The 9,696-nt window shown below is 64.7% G+C and overlaps 2 long non-coding RNA genes across 2 annotated transcripts in view; one reads left to right on the top strand and one right to left on the bottom strand.

Moving 5' to 3' along the window:
* The first annotated feature begins 1,083 nt into the window (after positions 1 to 1,083).
* Positions 1,084 to 9,696, top strand: part of LOC146595762 (uncharacterized) — a 9,846-nt gene continuing 1,233 nt past the window's right edge. The window contains exon 1 of the long non-coding RNA XR_014895853.1: positions 1,084 to 2,450. This is a non-coding gene — a long non-coding RNA (uncharacterized LOC146595762). The remainder of the gene's footprint in view (positions 2,451 to 9,696) is intronic.
* LOC146595763 (uncharacterized) lies at positions 8,192 to 9,690 on the bottom strand. Its single transcript, XR_014895852.1, has 2 exons — positions 9,487 to 9,690; positions 8,192 to 9,015 (listed from the first exon to the last, which is right to left on the bottom strand). It is a non-coding gene; the product is annotated as an uncharacterized LOC146595763 (long non-coding RNA).

Genomic DNA, 9,696 nt, shown 5'->3' on the forward strand with positions numbered 1-9,696 from the left:
GCAGAGTTGCCCACAGTAGCCTTTGGTCTGGAAGGTGGTCTGCCTAAGCTGCAAAATCAGTGAGAGGTGAGGAATCTGTRTTTTGAGTCTCCAGAAGGCAAGAAGCATCTGGCTCCAGCCTTGGGGCTCTCGGCTGTCCTTAGCCTCCTGGCTCAGCACGGAGGGTGACGCTGTCATTGCGCATGCTAGTAATTAGAGCCAGTGTGGCATTCAGACTGTATCTTCATCTCTGTAATTAGCCTATCTCTCGTACGCTGGAGTTTCCACCAAGCCCTGCTCTTCCTCGGTAGCCGCTCGGGCAGCGCGGGTGTTAACTGCGCTATTTGAGATCATGCCGAATGAGAGAACAGGCTGTCTGTGCGGCTCCTCTTTCCATTTATAGCTGTGTTTAGGCGATCCAGCGCGCGGACCCTTGTGCTCTGACGCCTGGTGCCAAGCACGAGACAAATGCTTCATTGATATGGACATACCGGGAGGGCAGTTTGCTCCCAATGGAGCTGCGGCAGCCGGCTCGGGACGGAGCTGAGCTGCTGGAGGATGGCACAAGCTCGGGCCTTTGCTGCGGAGAGCAGCTGAGCCTTCGGGGCGCGAGGGCTGATCATCTGTGGGGGAAGAGGCCAGCAGCGAGAAACGTGCAGCRCGTGGCTTGTTCTGTCTCATCGAGCTCCCCTATCTTATCTTCTGGCCCCAGTTGCCGTCTGCTTGAGGCTCTGGTTTAGGTTTAAAGAAATGCAGATAAAATTTTGGCTTCTATTAGCGCTGGGCAGGRGGGTCATTTAAAAGTCTTTTGCGTGTTCTTTGGATGTGGCCTGTGCACTGTCTGTTCAGGCAGAATTGCAGTTTCTTGGAGACCCCAAGGCTGGTGACGAGGAGGCGCCGCGGGAAGCTCCGTTCCTCACCTGGCTCGACCASCTTCTCCTCCTCTGACTTGTCACATCCAGCCTGGACTTGGAAATGCAGATTTTCCCTTTGAGTCGCCACGAGAAGAGATCGGCGCGTGTGCAGCCCCTCGCCTGCTCCGCCGAGGACAGCGGCCCGGCTCCCGGCGAAACCCCGCGCTGCTCTGCTGGTGCTGCCGGGCTCCCCAGGTACCCAGCTGCGTTCCTCCCGGCTCCCTTTCTCCTGGTACCTGCTGGTGTTGGGGAGCGTCGTCTGCGGTGGCCAGCTCCGAGCCGTGCACGTGCCGCGGGGAGCGGAGGTCGGCCCCTCCTCCGGGAGCTGGCTGCATCCCCCTGCCCGAGCTTGCAGGAACTTGATGTCTCTGACAAATTTGATTGCAATCAGCTGCTGAGATGCAGAGTTATTACGGGGATGACAGACAGAGCCATCACAAAGCCACGTTTTCTTAGGAGAGCAAAAATCTTGTGGCATCCTCCAGCGGTTGCACAACTAGGGTGCGAGATACGTTGTGGCTGGCACTCGGGCGGCGGCAGCCGCAGGGRTGTCCCCGCAGATCACCCGCCAGCGCAGCACGTGTCCCTGTGCTGGTGGCGCTCGCAGGAGCTGAGGATTTCTGGATTGGACCACGGTTTTGGCGATGGAGCTGTGCCAGGGGAGGTGCAGGGTGATGCATCGTGCGTTATCTCTCGCTGGCACAGCAAGAGAGAACATGCATTTTTACTCCCGAAAGCTCACATCATTTTTCCCGAGCGTCCTCGCCAAGTATGAGCAGGCTGCTCCCAGCTCTGCTTTCTGGCCAGAGAGGGAGATTTCTCTCCGGTGACGGAGGGGAACATCTCTGCAGCGCTTGCAGGCTTTTCCGACCGAAAATGGGTTAGTTCTGCGTGGGACCAGCTGCCTTCAGCATCCGTGCGGAGCCCCGGCTGATCCTTGCCCTGTCCTGCCACCACGGCGTATTTACCCTGCTTATCTTGCCACTGTGGAAAGGCAATTTCAGCAAGAGCAGTGTCACCCTGCCTTCAAAGGAAAAGCAGCGAGCGGCGCGTTCCCGCGGTGTTTGCGTGGCCTACATTTTTGCCTTGTAATACAAGGAGGGGCTGGACGGACGCATTACGCCCTCCTCCTTCCCCCCTCGGAGCTGGCAGGGCGGCGGGGCTGGAACATCTGATTGCTTTAAGCATCCCTCCSCTAATATGCAATTATAGGTCGTTTCATCTCGAAATCCCAGCTAAATCCGCATGGCCGCGGAGTGACTCACCTAACGACTGCTCCCCTAATGAAGCCTGGACGCATTCCTGAAAGACTGGACACGCTGTTAACGTGCCACTTACTAACCAGCCTTTCCAAACATCACCTGTGTAACGAGTTCAGCCAGTTCTTTCCCCCGCCCCTCCTCCCGTGCAGCACCGGCAGCCGCAGCAGTCCCGAAATGCCAGCCTGGACGTGGCAATTTGCTAAGTATGAGTGTGGCTGGAGCCATCCTCCTTCGGAGAGGGGTTTTCTCGCTGCCGCCGTGGCTCCGGAGGAATCGGCCTCTGCTCCAGGAAAGGGTAATTCCCCACCCGGGTGTGTTTTAGCCAGGGAGCTCCCGAGYGGTGCTGCCATCCTGGGAAGCTTAAAAAAAACCCTCCTAACTGCAAACGGTCGGGAAGCAGGAGGGACACCCGGACCCGTCGCCGTCTGCGGAGCCGCGGCGCGTCCGTCCTCGCCGCCGCCCCGGGGTCGCTCCTGCCGCCGGCGGCCTGGCGCTGCGCTCCCCGGACGAATGCAGCCTTTGAACCAGCAGTGCTAATTTGGGGTTGGATCCAGATATTCCGGCTCATGCGTGGCGGGTGCCGAGTGGCGTGAGCAAGCACGTCCTCGCGGCGGCCGTGCGTCACGGCTGACCCAACCCCAGGAGGGGCCGCGCGCCCTCCAGCTCCCCGAAACGTGCAGGGCGTTGCAGGCGTTACTGAAGGTCAGGCCTAATAGCAATAATTGGCCGCTCGTTAGTTGATTGCTGATTTGTTTCATTGCAGCCCGGCTGCAGCGTAATGTCCAGCCTCACAGGTGACGGGGCAGGGACCCGGGTTCCAGCGGAGGAAAATCTCGGTTTCGGATCCACGAGCAGCTCTTCCCTCGCTCCCTGGGGAGAATCAAAGAAACGCTCGCGGATTTCCCGGAGGACCAAGGCAGCCTGAGCCGGGCCGCGAGTCTGGGCTTGAACCCGAGCTCGCCCGTGCTGCTCTCCGGGCGGCGGGGTGCTCACGCTGGGTGCTGATATGCCGCGTGTAACCCCTGCGACCGCTCCCCTCTGGAGCCTGCTCCCGCCGGGTCCGGCGCTGGGGAGAAAAATAAAGCTGCGAGCGGAGTTTCTCCCCCGCTGCGTGCTGCGACCCGCCTTGCAATTCGTAGSCGATCCCGAGCAGAGGGGCTGCTCGCGACGGGAGGGCGCGCGTCCGGCCGCGGGGCCCTCGGCGGCGCTCGGAGGGGAGGCGGGAGCGGGGCCGGCTCCCGGCTCGCGCCGCGGAGGAGGYGCTGGGTTTGCGCGGGTGGCCGGGATGCAGCCTCAGCCCCCGGCGCTTGTCGCTTGCATAAACCTTCGAAAGCCGGGATTACCCGCGTTATCCTATAATTGAGGAAATCCACCCTCTCATTAGGCTCCGCGGCGGCTGCTGCCTCCTTCGCTGTCCTCCTTGCTTCCCGGCGCCTGCCGCCRCCTCCCGCAGCGCTCGCGGCCGCGCTGCCTCCTCTCCGGGGGTTAAGAGATGTTGCAATTTCTCCTGCCGCCCCAGTGCCGCTGCAGCAAGAGCGCCCGGGCCGGGGCCCGTCCGGCGTTCGGCCTTGGAGGGCGCCTGGCACGGGGCGTGCGGGGAGCGGGGGCGCRTGCGGGGGGCGCGTGCCCCCAGGACGAGGCGCGTGCACGTGCAAGCCGCRTGCAGGGGGTTCGCTGGCATCTGTCCTGCGCTGCAATTTCCGGACCAAGCTGCTTTCTGGGAAATACGTTGGAGCAACGTCGGCCGGTCGCGAGCGGGAATCAGGAGGAAACTGGAGCGCTCCCGGGCCCCTCGGTGCCGGGCTCGGCGGATGCAGCGCGGGGAAGCTGAGCGGAGCGAGGGCCGGGCCAGAGCGCCGCAGCCGAGGAGCAGCGAGCGTCTCGCTGCCGCTCCGACCCGGAGCAGCGCCTGACCCTGGATGCACTCGGCCAGGCTGCCGGGAGCGGGTCCAGCCCGATAAGCCGCGGGTGGCTGGGCCGGGCCGGCGCTCGCCCGCTGATCCCCGCAGGGAGCGAGGCGGGAGACCGGAGACCTTCGCGGTGGCTTTCTCCGGCGCGGTGGGACGCTCGCCGGGGTCTCCCCCGGCACGACCACAAATGCACCCGCCGCTCGTCTCCCGCGTGCCGCGGAGCGCGAGCTCCTGCGCAGGCGTGTGCATAAAACCTCGCAGAGCCGCGGGCAGGGATTAAGCGCTCCGTTTAGATGGCGGCAGCGATGTGAGCTGCAACACTGATCGGGGGGGGGGCCGCCCCGGCGGGGGCTCCGGGCCGCGCTGCAGCCCCCGCTGCCCGCAGCGTCGGGGCCGGCCCCGCTCGCCGGTCGCTGCCCGGTCTCGGGGCTCGGAAAGGCCTCGTGCCAGCCGAGCGCAGAGTTTCGGCCGGAAAGCTTGCCTCCGCAGCCCGCGCAGCGCCCGGGAGCGCACACGGCGCACAGGCTCCTGCGGGCCAAGGAGACCGGTTTGGGTGGATTTGGTCTGTTCTGAATGTCTTTTGGATGGTCGCATCCGGGCTGGGCACGTTGCTGCTSTGTGGGACGTTTGAATTTGAGGGAAAGCCCCTAGCAGAGGGGCTTCGTTTCAACACGATCCTGAGATATTTTGCTGGAAGGACTTAGAGGAAAGGCAAGGCAGGGAGCACGGGGGGACTGAGCTGCGCCGGGGCTCGCGGCGAGGCCAAACCCGGCGGTTCCCCTAACCGCCCGCGCTGCCGAAGAGCCGCCTCGGGCTTGCGGGCTGCTCGGACGCCCCGTTGAAGCACGGAGGCYGCAGCCAGCCCAGCGCCGGGGAGGCCGGACGCCCGCGGCAGCGCGGCGAGACGGGGCGGCCGGGCTCGGGCGGCAGCGGCCGAGCGGTCCGGCCGCCGGCGCCGGCGGCTTGCGCGCGCCGAGCAGCCTCCGCCGAGGTTGTTTGCTTTCTCTGGGGCTGTTTGAATTTCTCCTCGGCCACCGTGCCGGCCCTGGCCTGAGCAGAGCTAGGCAGCAGGTAATAAATTCACCTTGCCGTGCCCTGTTCTTCAAGTATTTCCAGATTGCAGCAACCTTTGTGTCCTGGCTGCTTTCTCCCAGCGCGGGCTCCGTGCGCAGGAYGGGAGATTTCAGCAATTTAGTGTTATTTATGTACATAACTCTGGGGTTATCAGAAGAGTGTAGGAGAGGGGAGATAGTAACATTAAAATAGCTTGAGTTTATAATGCAATTATAAGGTTAAATTGACAGGTTTCTAAAGAGCATAAGCCACAAAGTGTGCAAATATTGTACTCTCGACTGCGCTCGCAACGGGCCAACCTTGCAGCAGCGCAAAGCCAAGTGACCTGTTTACGTTTTTAATTGGCTTTATCGCTAATCAAATGGCCACRTTACTGCCTGGTTTGATAGGCCAGGGTGGCAGGAGGACAATAACGTGATTTCTTTCCTGGTCCGGCAGGATGCCCCAGGCAAGTCCGACGTGCAGCGACTCTGGCAGAGCTTTGCGGAGATTTCTCAGCAAGGTTTCAGCCTTGAAAACGCAGGTTTATCCAGGCTGAAATTTTCGCAGCAAGGGGGATTTTGACTAGCTTGCGGGGCTGAAATTGGGACAGACGTTTGGGGGTCTGTCCCAACAGACACGCTTGCAGTGAGCCTAAATTTAAGACATTTCTCGACTTGGAGCTGACGACCGTGCCGGGATCCACCTGCAACTCCTGGGCTTCAAACTTTTATAACGCGATGGGAGCACGTGGGCTCCGAGCGGCTTCGCCCCTGTCCCGAGCTGGAAGGGATTTTGCAGGGACCCGACCCAGCGCCCGCGGGAGCCAGCGTGGATTTTTCCATGCGCGGCGCCGGGCTGCAGATCAAACCGCGGGCGACCCGCGGGCCTGCCAAAGGCACAACGGTCCGCTGGGGTTTGTTTGATGTCCCTCGGGCCGGGAATGGACGTTCCCGGCCTCGCTTTGTTCCCGTGTTGACTCTCGCCGGCCGCGGCGCCCGGGGTTTCTGCTCCGCGCGCGCACGTTCCCGGGAGCCGGAGGGCAGCCGGGTAAAAGCGATTGCGTCTCGGGAGCTTTCCGCGTCTTGGGGGCTATGCGGGCTCGGCGCCCGCACGGAGGGTGAGGTGCCCGCGGGTGGCCTTCGGCCTCGGCCGGGCACCGCGGCCAGCTGAGGGGCTGCRGCTCCCGCTGCCTCCGGATCCCCTGACCCAAAACCGCGTGAAACCGCCTGACTGCGCAGTCGGAGCCCTCGCTGCCGGGCAGCGTGGGGAAGGGGAGGGCGCTCGGGGGCCGGAGCCGACCCACGGACCAGCTGCCGTCCCCGGGGACAGGGGACGCGGGGACGGTGGCACGACCGGCTGCGTGGTCCCGGGAAGGCGTTTTTCTTCCATCTGGGGTTTTTCCTCCCTTGCTTCCTTCCTCTCTTCGGCCATGCTGCCCGGCACACTCGGCTCAGCGGGTCGAGCCTCAGCTTGCAGCTGCCGCAGCTTGTGCTCCRCRRCCTGGCTTTTGGTTTCAATTCTCCRTCYGTCTGTCCCCCCGCCAGCACCGGGGCGAATCGAAAGGGGAACAGCCGCGGCAAGCCGGGCGGCGCCGAGCTGAGCCGCGGCGCGGGCGCTTGGCCGGGCAGCAGAGCCCCGGCCGCGGGAGCCGCTGCCCTCGGCGGGGGGGGGAGGGGGGAACCGCAGCCACCTGCACCTCGCTCAGCCCCTTTCCTGGCAAAGCCGGGCCGGGATTTCGCGGCGGGACCGGCAGCCTCGTGCCCGGACCTCGGCCTCGGCCCGCCACAGCCTCGGTGAGCGGGGAGCTGGGAGAGGCGACGGCTGCTGTTYGAGCCGCTGTTTAACGCCTCGGAAGGGAATTTATCAGCGCGGCGGCGTTTTTCCATTGGGGCGATAGCAGGGAGCGGCGTGCCCGCGCGCCGGGGCCGGGGGGACGCGGGGTCCCTCGGGGGGAGGCTGTTTGCTTTACCTATCGGCGGGTAAAGGGCAGAGCTGGGGCAGAGAGATACGCACGGATCCCCGCGGCTCCCGTCGCCTCAGCCCTGCTGGCGTCCGTGAAACTTTCCATGGAAAGCTGTGGCCCGCGGCGATAGCCCTTCGGCACCGGGACACGCGGCGGTGGTGGCAGCACCCTGGCTGCCTCGTCCTCATCCTCGTCCTCGTCCTCATCCTCCCGGGCTGCCACCGTGGTGCCCCGAGCATGGAGACGAAGCCGCTGCCGGGCACCTCCTCCCGCGGCTCCAAACGCTCCTTTTCCTCCGGGCTCCAGCACCTTGTCCTCACCCATCGCACGGGACCCCGGTGCCCTCCCGTGTCCCCCCCTTCCTGGCCCCGGGAGGGGTGGCAAGGCTCTCGGGGGGGGGGGGGGGGGGCGCCTGGGGAAGCGTGGGAAGATTTCACGTGCGATTCCCGCGCACCCTGCGGCGGCCAGGGCGGCGCTTCTCCCTCCGCGCGCGGGTCCGGCCCCGCACGCGCCCCCCCCCCTTCCTCCTGGTGTGAGTTCAAGCATCATACAAAGTCCACCGGTGACTCACCATGTGTTTAAACCATTTGGCAGCAAAGAAGCTCATTTTATGGCCTGGGCGGTTGTACCCGCCTTGAGCCCGGGCCTGGGAATTTAAGATAAAAAGCTCAGCGTTGTGTTTCCCTTCTCCTTGGGATGGCAAAAAGCACAGATGCGGTTTGCTTGGTGCAAGCGCTCGGGAAGACCCGCAGCCCCCCAGCCCTCGCCTCCCAGCTCTGCTAGAGCCGGCGCGCGTGGCCTTGGGCCTCCCTTTCCCTGCTTTTGCCTCGGAGAAAACACCCCGGTGTGTGCGAGCCACCCGGTCGCGCTTTGGCCACCGCAGGGATTTGCGTGTTGATCCACCGAGCTGCTGTCCCACGGGGCCGAGAACGGTCCCTTACGGGGTCCGCGGCTGGCAGCACGGGGGACGCGGGTGTCCCCCCACCTCGGCGGTCCCCAGCCCCGAGTGCATTCCCCCCCCCCCCGTGCATATTTTTCTTGGCAGGACCAGCGGTCCCGGGCAGGAATGTTTCCCTGCTGCCGAGTGAAAGTGGAGGCTGGAATTGCTGGAATAGCGACAGGCTGAGTAACAGCTCTAACTTTATTCTCCGAAACAAAAGCCAGTGTCCCAGACGCCGAGGGCTGTTCCAGCTCCCGGCGGCCGGCAGCACGGAGGCCAGGGCCGGGGAGCGCTGCGAGAGCACGACAAGTGGCGGGTGGCGGTGGGGCTGCCCCAAATTTTTCCTCCAAAACCATCCAAGCATGCCCTGCTCCGACCGGGAAGCTCTTCTGGAGCTCCTTGTCCTCCAGCCTGGAGCAAGGCGAGCCGAAAAGCGAGTTTTGAAAAGCAAAGGAGAGCAGGGCTGGCTGGGGGCCCCGGGGTGCCCCAGCCCCGGTGGGCACGAGCCGGCCCCTCGCCTGAGGGGGTTAACGAGGACCGGTGATGCCGAGCGTTGTTTTCCCTAAATCGGCCTGGGATCATGCACCGGAGCGGGATCCTTCTGGGCGCCAGGCGCTCGCAGCCTCCCTGCCAGGGACAGCCTTGGCCGCGGGGCTCGGGGCAAGGCAGCGCTTTCCAAAGCAAATATTTGAGCAGAGCAGCAGCACGTGGGAAAGAGCAGGGGCGGTGGGTGCCCCGGCCCGGCCGGGCAGCGGTGGCAGCGGCTTGGGGCGCGTTCCCGGGGAAGCCGGGCTCGGCCGGGGCGGCTGCGCCCTGCCCGGGACACTGGTGCACCCTGCTCACGGTCACTGGGTAGCAATTTGCTTCTCCTCTTCTTTGCTCATGTTTCCTGCTCCCTGGTACTGCTCTCCCCGAGGGTAACGAGTTTGCAGCCTGTGCGTGTGCCATAAGGACGAACGAGGGCACAGACAGGCTGGGGGAGGTCAGGATCCTGCGAAAAACAATCAAAAATAAACCCTAAGGAAGGTGCAGGAAAGGGCGAGGGGGATGTCACTGCTCCCGCCGGAGCTGGCGCGGAGCCTGGGACACGCGGCCCCGGGCTGGGGAGCCGGGTACGGCGCGCTCCCCATCCGCCCTGTTTTTCTTGGAAGCGACGGTGGACCAGGGCAGGGAGCCTGCGCAAGGGCTGATTCACCGGTACCAGCCCGGACGCGCCGGGGCGAGCGGCGCCCGCGGGAGGCTGAGCCAGGTGCCCGGCACCCATGCGGGACGTCCCACGGGCGCTGCAGCGCCGGAGCAGGGTCGGCCTCTGCCTTCAGCACCTTCGCCGCGCTCCAGCGGAGAGGGATGTCATCCAGCTCGGCTGCCAGGGTGCGAGCGGTGCTGGGACCGAGGCGCGTGGGGAAGGGGCTGTGCAAGCTGTGGCAACGAGCAGCCACCCCCAAATGTCCCCAGCACCTGCCTTGGGTGCAAAACCCCGCGTCCCCGAGCCCTGGYGCTCGCTGCTGCACGCTCCTCCGGCGCGGTGGAGCCTGCCTCGAGGGTCAGAGCTAAGCGGGTGTCAGGAAAACGGGAAGGCCCGAGGTTAGGCCGGGTTAACGGCCCCGCTGCTCCCAGCGAGTCGCCGAAGCCGGGTGCGAGCGCTTCCCCCTCCTCCTCCTCCTCCTCCTCC

The sequence above is a fragment of the Rhea americana genome, unplaced genomic scaffold (assembly GCF_003343005.1).
Source record: "Rhea americana isolate MKP2758 unplaced genomic scaffold, rheAme1 scaffold_215, whole genome shotgun sequence".
NCBI lineage: Eukaryota > Metazoa > Chordata > Aves > Rheiformes > Rheidae > Rhea > Rhea americana.